The sequence below is a fragment of the Coregonus clupeaformis genome, chromosome 17 (assembly GCF_020615455.1).
Source record: "Coregonus clupeaformis isolate EN_2021a chromosome 17, ASM2061545v1, whole genome shotgun sequence".
Lineage (NCBI taxonomy): Eukaryota > Metazoa > Chordata > Actinopteri > Salmoniformes > Salmonidae > Coregonus > Coregonus clupeaformis.
In genome coordinates this window covers 6,792,797-6,805,618 of record NC_059208.1, presented here as the reverse complement: position 1 = coordinate 6,805,618, position 12,822 = coordinate 6,792,797, and the positions used below count along the sequence as shown (strand labels likewise).

The 12,822-nt window shown below is 42.2% G+C and overlaps 1 protein-coding gene across 2 annotated transcripts in view; it reads left to right on the top strand.

The window, feature by feature from the left end:
• Nucleotides 1-12,822, top strand: part of LOC121586524 (trafficking protein particle complex subunit 9-like) — a 349,081-nt gene that overhangs the window by 46,014 nt on the left and 290,245 nt on the right. The window lies entirely within an intron of this gene.

Genomic DNA, 12,822 nt, shown 5'->3' with positions numbered 1-12,822 from the left:
AAACATTGAAACTATGAAATAACACATATGGAATCATGTTGTAACCAAGTGTTAAACACATATGCAGAGCACTTGTTGGCTGCTTTTCCTTCACTCTGCGATACAACTCATCCCAAACCATCTCGTTTGGGTTGAGGTCGGGTGATTGTGGAGGCCAGGTCATCTGATGCTGCACTCCATCACTCTCCTTCTTGGTAAAATAGCCCTTACACAGCCTGGAGGTGTGTTGGGTCATTGTCCTGTTGAAAAACAAATGATAGTCCCACTAAGCCCAAACCAGATGGGATGGCGTATCACTGCAGAATGCTGTGGTAGCCATGATGGTTAAGTGTGCCTTGAATTCTAAATAAATCACAGACAGTGTCACCAGCAAAGCACCCCCACACCATAACACCTCCTCCTCCATGCTTCACGGTGGGAAGCACACATGCAGAGGTCATCCGTTCACCTACTCTGCGTCTCAGAAAGACACGTCGGTTTGAACCGGAAATGTCAAATTTGGACTCATCATACGAAAGGACAGATTTCCACCGGTCTAATGTCCATTGTTCGTGTTTCTTGGCCCAAGCAAGTCTCTTCTTATTATTGGTGTCCTTTAGTAGTGGTTTCTTTGCAGCAATTCAACCATGAAGGCCTGATTCACGCAGTCTCCTCTGAATAGTTGATGTTGAGATGTGTCTGTTACTTGAACTCTGGGAAGCATTTATTTGGGCTGCAATTTCTGTGGCTGGTAACTAATTAACTTATCCTCTGCAGCAGAGGTAACTCTGGGTCTTTCATTCCTGTGGCGGTCCTCATGAGAGACAGTTTCATGATAGCGCTTGATGGTTTCTTTCCGTAGTTCTTGAAATGTTCCGTATTGACTGACCTTTGTGTCTTAAAGTAATGATGGACTGTCGTTTCTCTTTGCTTATTTGAGCTGTTGTTGCCTTAATATGGACTTGGTCTTTTACCAAATAGGGCTATCTTCTGTATACCACCCCTATCTTGTCACAACACAACTGATTGGCTCAAGTGCATTAACTTTTAACAAGGCACACCTGTTTATTGAAATGCATTCCAGGTGACTACCTCATGAAGCTGGTTGAGAGAATGCCAAGAGTATGCAAAGCTTTCATCAAGGCAAAGGGTGGCTACTTTGAAGAATCAGAAATATAAAATATATTTTGATTTGTTGAACACCTTTTTGGTTATTACATGATTGCATATGCTATATGATTCCATGATTCCAGGTGCGTCCAAACTTTTGACTGGTACTGTAAGTTATTACTGCCAGAGGCAAGGACATTTTTAGGGGTAAACCTCAGTGTTGTTCTAGCCTTGTAATTAAAATGTTTTTATTTAACATGTCCTGTCTACAGGGATATTACATTGGAGCAAATCAACACATGCACAGAATGTTAAAAAGAGGTTTAGAAAGCGGAAAAAGGCGTCCTGGGCAGGGGCGGCCTGTTCAATAGGGCGATATGGTCGACGCACTGCCAAACGGGAAAAGGAAGGGATTTTTTTTCTAATCAATTATATCACGGCAACAGTAGTTATCAGTGTTGTAATCTATACGTCTGATCTGCCACAGTGCCACACTGCCACTAAATGTCGAATCAGGCTAAAGTCGTGCTTCAAATGGCTCCCCCCCCTTTTGGGGCAATTTCAGTCAGGTTGAAAATCGCCCAGTAGTCTGTAATAGACTCCCATGTAAAATCTATTTTTTTCAAATTTCAGAGCCTTCAATACAATCTCAATGGGTGTCTGTGGGCTTGCACTTACGCTGCCGTCATACGTTACGTAACCATGAACGTAACTGAGAAAAGAGTGGATTGTTTGAAAGAAGTTCCTTTTGTCGGCGAACAAATGGAGATAAATTGGCAACGAAACAATTAGGACCTCCCAGACCAAATTTAATAATTCAACAGGTTTCTACTAAAGGCGGAAAGTCCTACACCCGAGGATTTTCCAAAAATTGGTACGAACGAAAAAGACATTGCCACTCACTCAACTGGATGACGAGGGATACAGGCTAGCTGTCCGCCGCCACAACGATGAGGTTAGTGTTGATAATCACAAGTTTACTGGATGTGGATATGGTGTAATAAAGGCAGTTTATTCAGAGGTAAATATATCTGGAATCGCGTTCACGGACCCGTTCGTCAAACTCTTAGGGAGCTATAAATTAAGCCCCATTACTTACCATATCAGATAAGAGAAATTGCTGCAGCTACATATATTTTACATCCTGGCCCTACATAGTTCACTATTTGCATCACTTACCAAAATATTACATGTGGTCATATATGCTTGGAAAGTGGAGATGCCATAGAACGTCAAAAAAGTAAACATTGCTGGAGACACATTGCCGTTTTGGAGAAGACATCGCGTTTGCTAGCGAAGAGATTTGTTGTGGCAAATGAACTTGGGCTGGGAATTGCCAGGAACCTCACGATAAGATATATGCATCAGCATTGCGAGTCTCATGATTCTATACGTATTGCGATTCGATACTGTGATTTTATTGCGCACCATATGTCTGTTGCAGAGGGATCAGAAAGCCATGAGAACGAAGTTTTGATCAGTCATGGAAATAAAAGTGCTGAAAACAAATTTGCTCCCAATGTGAAAAGATTGAGAACAAGCTATGAAGGAACAATAATGGTGTTTTGGTGCAGGTACAGCCAACTAGCGCTAAAATATTGCGATATTGTCAATACAGTATATCGTAAAGTATCACTATGTAACTCGATTTCTTTCACCCCAATCCCTCAAATTAACGGTAAATAACTGAATTGTTTGCCCCACATTTAGCTAAGATGATTAGCTAGCCAGCTAAAATGTTTTATTTAGTTAGCAGTCGCATCTACAATAGTTTACTGTCAATAACATGTCTCCAAAAATGACGTGGTGTCTCCAATTGTGTTGACATTTTACAATTGCAATGCGCATCCATGAGTATCCACTTTCTGTAGCTCAGCTGGTAGAGCATGGTGCTTGTAACGCCAAGGTAGTGGGTTCGATCCCGGGACCACCCATACACAAAAATGTATGCACGCATGACTGTAAGTCGCTTTGGATAAAAGCGTCTGCTAAATGGCATATTATTATTATTATTATTATTATTATTATTATTATCTGAAGAGAGCCCCGAAACATTGTGTGCATACATTTTATGCAATAAATGAAGTAGGTTCAATCTAGTAGTTCTGATCTTCTGATTGGTCCTGATGAGTTGGGCGAGGTCCCCTGCAGGCTACTGTCACTGTTGCATTGGCTCTGAGTCGGGTTCTCTGTCTTCAAATGTTCAGCCTAAGAGAGGGGATTTTTGTGTGTGTGTGTGTGTGTGTTTAACAGTGATGATGTGTGTGTGTGTGTGTGTGTGTTTAACAGTGATGATGTGTGTGTGTGTGTGTTTGTGTGTGTGTGTGTCCTCAGAGCAAGAACTCGTGAGTTGGAAGAACTGAGAGGCCTATGGCGTGGGTGTTGTCCTTGGCCACCTGCTGACAAGGCTGACAAGATAGGACCCTTTTGTCCATTGTTATTGGATAGGAACAGAACTTATAACCAGCTCCTGACCTAAATAGATCTTAGCACAACATTTTACTCAACATATCATATTCCATATTCACTATAACAAATATATTTACTACGACATTAGCAAGAACCGCCACATCCTCAGCCGGCTAATCCAGTGTGTGAAGTTTTGCGGAGTGTTTGAGTTAGCTTTGCGAGGCAAAGATGAAACTGAGGGCTCCACCAACCCTGGTAAGCCAACACTTTTGAGATCAGTCAATAAATGCTTCTGGTATTGACTTATATGCTGCCCCTGTCTTCATGTTGTTGCTGGACATATCTTTTTTTAAATGTGTGTAGGTCACCTAAATCATCAGAAAAATTGCCCCTCCTGAGAATTTTTTCAGGAGCCGCCACTGGTCCTGGGGGACAGAGTGAACACAGGTCACGCAGCAACTTCATATATTTTATACAGCTCAGAGTTTTCCCTAAAACAGGGCTAATTTACGATTAATTAACTAGTCAGAAAGCGAATCAGAAACCTACTTTTGGAATGACTTAGTTGGTGGTTGGTGATCAGTGGAATGTGCTGTATAGCACTCCGTGAGCTTTACTTCTGATTACTACGATATGCTAATGCTGGCACACCCTGTTTCCCTGCCATCCATACAACTGCAGGTCTTTAAACATTTAATGCTGCCACCCCCTCGTCTCTCTCTCTCTCTCTCTCTAATTTTGCTGATGGGGAATCAAAGTCATTAACTTTCTTTAGTATGCTGCGTTTTTGCACCTCCAGCACTACAAAGACCCTTAGAATAATATCTATGTGTATTTCCTAGCTGTGCTCTCCTCTTTATATGATGTTCTATAAAGCAGATTGGTGCTGAGCCATAAAACAGAGGATTTCTGGAACAGGGAGATTGTTTTGCACATAATTGCTCTGAGACTCAGTTTTAAGAACTGCTAAGTCTCCCTGCATCCATTATGTTTATGCCTCTGTTTCATTAGTATATACGCATACAGAGAAATACGTGTGTGTTTGGTTTTACTATCCTTGTGGGGACCAGAAGTTCTCACAAGGATAGTAAAACAAAGAAAAGTCGGACAAATGGGGACATTTCGTCGGTCCCCACAAGGAAAAGGGCTATTTTAGGGTAGTGTTACAGTTAAGTTTGGGGTTAAGGGTAAGGTTTAGGGTGTGTGTGTGTGTGTGTGTGCTTGGTATGTACGCATGTGAGAATTAATGAAAGGTTGCTAGCTAGATAGATAGTATATATTATTTATTGAATTGTGAATTCTATTTTCTCCCAGAGCGGTAGTGTAGTTATGTAGATGGGGGTTGGTGGGGGTAGTGGGAGGTGGTACTGTAGCTAGGAGCTCGATCTGTGTGAACACCTGCTCTTTCCATGACACCTGCTCTTTCCATGACAGACTGACCAGGTGAAAGCTATGATCCCTTGTTGATGTCACCTGTTAAATCCACGTCAATCAGTGTAGATGAATGGAGGACATGGGTTAAATAATTTTTAATCCTTGAGACAGTTGATACATGGATTGTGTTTGTGTGCCATTCAGAGGGTTAATGGGCAAGACAAAATATTTAAATGCCTTTGAACGGGGTATGTTAGTAGGTGCCAGGCACATAAGAGATGGACCAAAAGAGGGGGGGGGAGAGGGACAGAGGGACAGAGGGAGAGAGGGACACAGAGAGAGAGGGACAGAGAGAGAGAGAGAGAGAGAGGGGGACAGAGAGAGAGAGGGGGACCGAGAGAGAGAGGTGGGGACCGAGAGAGAGGTGGGGACCGAGAGAGAGGTGGGGACCGAGAGAGAGAGGGGACCGAGAGAGAGAGGGGGACCGAGAGAGAGAGGGGGACCGAGAGAGAGAGGGGGACCGAGAGAGAGGGAGGGACAGAGAGAGAGAGAGACAGAGACAGAGAGAGAGAGAGAGAGAGAGAGAGAGAGAGAGAGAGAGAGAGAGAGAGAGAGAGAGAGACAGAGAGAGAGAGAGAGAGAGAGAGAGAGAGAGAGAGAGAGAGAGAGAGAGAGAGAGAGAGAGAGAGAGAGAGAGAGAGAGAGAGAGAGAGAGAGAGAGAGAGAGAGAGAGAGAGAGAGAGAGAGAGAGAGAGAGAGAGAGAGAGAGAGAGAGAGAGAGAGAGAGAGAGAACTAAGTAAACTTCAATGCCATTTGGCTCTAAACAGACAGTACATGGTGGCAGACTATCTGACCACTGTGACTGATAGAAAACTGAGGAAAACAATGACTAGGTACAGACTCAGTGAGCACAGTCTGGCTATAGAGACCGGTCGTCACAGGCAAACCTGGCTGCCCAGAGAGGACAGGCTGTGCTCACTCTGCCCCCAGGGAGAGGTAGAGACAGAGCTGCATTTCCTATTACACTGTGAGAATATTTCTTTCCCAAAATTATCATTCAGTACAAAGAATTTGAAACTATAAAAGAGAAATATTTATTGGGTGAAAAGCCAAAATGTGCAACCTGAGGGACAGCCAGTGAAAAGTGTAATGTAACGTCAATAATATTTCCTGTTTTGTTTTTGCTTTCATACCATGTCATGTGTCTTCTCAGTCATGTTGAGACTGGTCTACTACTATTGCGTTAATGTCTTGTTAGAGAGAGAGAGAGGGACCGAGAGAGAGAGGGGGACTGAGAGAGAGAGGGGGGGACTGAGGGAGAGAGAGGGGGACTGAGAGAGAGAGAGAGGGGGACTGAGAGAGAGAGAGAGAGGGAGACTGAGAGAGAGAGAGAGGGGGACCGAGAGAGAGAGAGCCATTGGTAGTTGGAACATTTAGGAAGCAGTTGGAAAATTAAGGGGGCTTCTACTTTAAAACTGTGTTCATTTGTGTGGGTATCTGGGGATGGGAGAAGGGATGTAAACTAAATGAGTAGCAGAGAGAGGGAGAGAACTGAAGGGGTAATATACCTCCTCTATCTCATTAGACACGCAATGAGCCTCAAACATGATCTGTTTCAACACTTTATTTCCATCTCGGTTTCCCTTCCTCTTCTCTTCACAGCACATATAGGGAACTCTGAAATAGTCTCAAAACAACCACTCCTCATTAATGTACTGCTTATGAATGTCTTATGTGTAGGTTATGAATGGATTATGAAGTCCTTAAGCAGGTACCATTCAAGTAATGTGTTACCTTAATTTCTTATAGTTTTATGAAAGTCACAAATCTCCTCAAATCTTTAGACGTTGATTCCTCTGTTAGTTTTATGTCATTTGATTCATTTTTCTTTTGTCACTACAGGGATCTGTAGCTGCATTATGTTGCATCTATGGAGCCCTGAAATGGACTCTGTTGAAATGGAGAGAAATTATATGAGAAAAAATATTCCATTTTATTTGGAGCGGCATGCAAGACCTATTTAAACGGACAGAAATGATATTAAATGAAATATTAAAGCATTAGACCTATCACTAAAAGCTTCAGTCATACAAAAGTTATACTTAAATCCGAACTGGTTCTCTAGCAAATTAGTAAGATTGTCTCACCCAATGTTCAAGAATGGCCTTTTTTCCCTTTATTCAGATTACAACCTCTCACTTTCAGTTATTTGAAAAGGAAATAATCTCCCAAATATCACTATTTCTAAAACAAGCCATAGAAAGTTGGTTGCAATTTTAATTTTATCCTCCAGAAACGACAGAACAAATAATGCAACAAATATTGTGGATAAACCCAAACATACTAATTGATAAAAAGCCAGTATTTTTTTGAAAAAACGTTTTTAAAAGGTATAATCTTCGTAAATGATATCATAGGTAGGACTGGTGGAGTTATGTTGCACATGCAGCTAACAAAAACATATGGAAATGTCTGCTCTACCCAAAATTACAACCAAATAATTGCAGCATTACCGCAGAAATGGAAGAGGAAAGTGGAAGGGGGAAAAAGTAAAGAACATATTTGGTTAAAGAAAATTGTGATAAATAAAAAAGTATACCAGTTTCATTTAAGAACCAAAAGATTGACAGCCGTCCCATATAGATTGCAAAATAGTTGGGAAGAGATTTTTGACATACCGATTCCGTGGCATAGTGTTTATGAACTGATACGCAAAACGACGCCGGATTCAAAACTTAGAATTGTTCAATTGAAATTATTATACAAAATTCTTCCTACCAATAGAATGTTATTTATATGGGGGATACAATCTTCCCAGCTCTGCAGATTTTGCTGCGAAGACACAGAATCATTAGATCATTTGTTTTGGTACTGTACATTTGTGGCTTGTTTTTGGTCACTGGTCCAGGAATGGATGAAGGTCAGACGTTTCTTGTAGTTGGCCACCAGGTTTGCACACATCTCAGGAGGGATTTTGTCCCACTCCTCTTTGCAGATCTTCTCCAAGTCATTAAGGTTTCGAGGCTAACGTTTGGCAACTCGAACCTTCAGCTCCATCCACATATTTTCTATGGGATTAAGGTCTGGTGACTGGCTAGGCCACTCCAGGACCTTAATGTGCTTCTTCTTGAGCCACTCCTTTGTTGCCTTGGCTGTGTGTTTTGGGTCATTGTCATGCTGGAATACCCATCCATGACCCATTTTCAATGCCCTGGCTGAGGGAAGGAGGTTCTCATCCAAGATTTGACGGTACATGGCCCCGTCCATCGTCCCTTTGATGCTGTGAAGTTGTCCTGTCCCCTTAGCAGAAAAACACCCCCAAAACATCATGTTTCCACCTCCATGTTTGACGGTGGGGATGGTGTTCTTGGGGTCATAGGCAGTATTCCTCCTCCTCCAAACACGGCGAGTTGAGTTGATGCCAAAGAGCTTGATTTTGGTCTCATCTGACCACAACACTTTCACCCAGTTCTCCTCTGAATCATTCAGATGTTCATTGGCAAACTTCAGACGGCCCTGTATATGTGCTTTCTTGAGCAGGGGGACCTTGCGGGCGCTGCAGGATTTCAGTCCTTCACGGCGTAGTGTGTTACCAATTGTTTTCTTGGTGTCTATGGTCCCAGCTGCCTTGAGATCATTGACAAGATCCTCCCGTGTAGTTCTGGGCTGATTCCTCACCGTTCTCATGATCATTGCAACTCCACAAGGTGAGATCTTGCATGGAGCCCCAGGACGAAGGAGATTGACAGTTATTTTGTTTCTTCCATTTGCGAATAATCGCACCAACTGTTTTCACCTTCTCACCAAGCTGCTTGGCAATGGTCTTGTAGCCCATTCCAGCCTTGTGTAGGTCTACAATCTTGTCCCTGACATCCTTGGAGAGCTCTTTGGTCTTCGCCATGGTGGAGAGTTTGGAATCTGATTGATTGATTGCTTCTGTAGACAGGTGTCTTTTATACAGGTAACAAGGTGAGATTAGGAGCACTCCCTTTAATAGTGTGCTCCTAATCTCAGCTCAATACCTGTATAAAAGACACTTGGGAGCCAGAAATCTTTCTGATTGAGAGGGGGTCAAATACTTATTTCCCTCATTAAAATGCAAATCAATTTATAACAATTTTGACATGCGTTTTTCTGGATTTTGTTGTTGTTATTCTGTCTCTCACTGTTCAAATAAATACCTTTAAAATTATAGACTGATCATTTCTTTGTCAGTGGGCAAACGTACAAAATCAGCAGGGGATCAAATACTTTTTTCCCTCACTGTATGTATGAAAATGTATGCACTCACTAACTGTAAGTCGCTCTGGATAATAGTGTCTGCTAAATGACTAAAATGTAAAATGTAAATGTAATTGGTTGCACCAGATCTTTATTTAGGGGCTTCATAGCAAAGGGGGTAAATACATATGCACGCACCACTTTTCCGTTATTTATTTTTTAGAATTTCTTTAAACAAGTTATTTTTTTCATTTCACTTCACCAATTTGGACTATTTGTATATGTCCATTACATGAAATCCAAATAAAAATCAATTTAAATTACAGGTTGTAATGCAACAAAATAGGAAAAACACCAAGGGGGATGAATACTTTTGCAAGGCATTGTAAATTTTTTTCCCTAATAGTATTTGAACCCGGGGTTGCCTTCCACTACCAAAAAATTGTCTCTCTTCAAACTACACCAACAGGCTTACTCTACTAGTAATTATTTACATTTACATTTTAGTCATTTAGCAGACACTCTTATCCAGAGCGACTTACACGAGCAATTAGGGTTAAGTGCCTTGCTTAATGGCACATCGACAGATTTTTCACCTAGTCGGCTCGGGGATTAGAACCAGCGACCTTTCGGTTACTGGCACAACGCTCTTACCCACTAAGCTACCTGCCGCCAACGCTCTTACCCACTAATCTACAGACTCTTACTGTAGGTTTGACGAGACAGTGTTTGATTTAGTTTCACCAAGAAACTGAAAGAGGAATGATGAGTCAGCCTACATCAGCGTTGATAATGGATCCTCTGGCTGTGTCTCTGGTGATTGGCTGATGCTGTCTGCTTGATGAATGGATTGGCTGCTGGGACGTCCATAACAGGCTGGTATTCAGATACAGTACACCCATAGCAGGCAATGATAGATACAACATTACATCCATAGCGTGCCAGATTCACTCACTGTTATCCATCACTTTATGAATGTGGTCATAAGGAGGTGGATCGACTGTGAACATTTATTTTGTGTGTGTGCGGGCGGTTAGACTTTGTCAGAATGCAGGCAACTGTCAGTGTTTGTTTGCCCCCTGCTAACCATTGACCCACTGTGTGTCTGTCTGTGTGTGTGAGTGTGTGTGTGTGTGTGTGTTTGTCCTTTGTATTGCACTGTGCCTCCTTTCTCAGCATGACCCAGCAATAACGTTGTTCCTAATGGCTATTGTGTGTGTGTGTGCCTGTGTGTGTGCGTGCCTTCCTGCGTGTGTGTGTGCCTGCGTGTGTGTGTGCATGCGTGCCTGTGTGTGTGTGTGTGCATATGGATCCATCCTCTCAATCCTCTGTTCTGCTGTAGTCCTAAACACGACCGGCTAACAGTTTACACACTGATTCATCAGCGCTTTGTTAATCAATACTCTAGTAGTAGTTTTACTACCTTGCTTTTCACAAATAGACGAGCAAACGGAAAAAGAGTCAAACGTTCAGTCTTTCTTTCTGAATTGACTGAATTGTAATGGCCCTGACCCCAACCCTGGCCTCAACATACCCAGCCAGCTTGTTCAGCAAGTGCTGAAGCTTTGATAGTGTGAATGAAAAGCAATGAAGTCTTAGTAGAGTGTGAGTTGTTGTACTGGAATCTTATTTCCAGAGATGTTTGATATTAAAGAGACAGAACAGGCAGTAACATGCTTCCACTTAGTGTAGTTATTCCCTCCTGTGTTAACACACACACACACACACACACACACACACACACACTTTATAAATGGTGGTATGTTTCTGTTTGAATATATCAGTGTCCTACTACAGGCTTTCTCTATTTCACACACATGTTTTATGCTCCATTGCCCAGGCCAGCCGGCCATCGTGTGGATGCATTATTCAACACAGCATATTACTGAGAGTGGTGTGTGTGTGCCCTAGGTCGGCATGCAGTAGATCCAACACAATATCTGCAGTGCCTCCTCTGTTCTGTTCGCTCCATCCTCTTTGACAATGACAAGGAGTGGATTGTTAGCTAATGAGACTGGTACTCAGGCTAGCAGCATGATTAATATTCACCCTGAGGTTCTGAAGTGCTGCACCTTCCTGCTCCCTCTTTAATCTGGAATGAATGAATGGCCAGGAGCCTCTAGGTACGGAGGGAGGCTAGGGTGTGTCCCAAATGGCACCTTATTATATTGCACTACTTTTGACCAGGGAGTAGGGAAGAAGTGCAATGTAAAGGAAATAGGGTGCCATTTGGGACACACTAATGAGAAGGTGGCACCGCAGGTGGTACCGCAGCTCTCCTCAGCTCTTTCAGAGGCATATTTCACATGTAATTGGCTCTGTGAGGAGGACACCTGAGAGGCAGACCTGGGGTTGTGAGAGAGGCTCATTTGACCATTTTATATTATATAGACACCCTTCTTCTCCTTCTTTCTGCTTCAGACTAAAGTTTTAATTTCCCAAGGTGCATGCCGGTAGTTTAGTTTACTCTCCATAAATCCTGTTAACCCACCAGGTCCTGGGCTCAGAGAATGGAGATGGAAGTGTGTGTGTGTGTGTGTGTGTGTGTGTGTGTGTGTGTGTGTGTGTGTGTGTGTGTGTGTGTGTGTGTGTGTGTGTGTGTTTATACGTGGCTTAGCCTCAGCCAGGCCCTCTAGTGAGACAGTTTACTGCATTTAGAGATTGGACTGTCAAAATGGAGATGGAAGACTGTAATGTGTTTGGTAACAGAGCTGTTTCCCACCTGTTTCATTATAGTCTCTGTATCAGAATCCCCTTTATATGATAACTTCCTCCATCGCCAAATGACACTGTGCTACTCTGTCTCCCCTGACAGGCTAGTGCATGATCTGCTGAATCGGAATCTTGTATCTCATTATACCGTTTTTCAAGGTACTTTCTAATAGCACAATCCTGTGCAATGTTAGTGTGAACCATAGGAGGTCATGATAAGGACTGGCTAGAGACTAAAATGATTAATGTTGGCCATTTGTAAGGAATAGAAAGATATTTAAAAACCATACAAATGCATACAATACAAATAATCATGTAGCACATCAGTGTTTCCACTATATTCAATTGTTGCCTAAATATATTTCTGCCGAGACACGCTTTTAAATGGATAATCGTTGGCTCAATGACTGGAAGTCTATGGGAACAGCTAGCTTGTCGTTGCGCTAACGCTAGTAGCAATGCAGCCCCCCCTGCTTTGCTTAATCATCTCTAAGTCTTCTAATAGTAATATAATCCGGTCGTCATTAGAGTATGAACTTTGGTTGCCTCTCGTTCTGTCAACTGAACTGACGCTGAGCCCTGAAACATATCCTTTACAACTTCCTGAGAAGCTCTCACCGACAACACTTTCATGGAATTGGTTTTTAGTTGCCTCAAGCCAACTGTTTCTGCAGGGGCTAATGGTATACGAAACGGAATTTACATATTTGCAGAGAGCCAACTAAACAATCTATAAATAAAAGAAGATTTATTTGTGGTTTATTTGCTTTACTAAAGTCTTGAATTATTAACTTGTCTGTGCTTGAGGCACAATGGGGTAATTATTTTAATCAAAAAGGATGGTTTTAATTGCAATTGAAATACTCTGGCATATTGAAAATAAAACTGTAGACTTAACAATCCATATTTATCGTTCCACATTATTTCCACATCCCAGAATCCTATTCACGTATTATTACTCACACCCATAATTATATATTTTTATAAACTGGGTGGTTTGAGCCCTGAATGCTGAT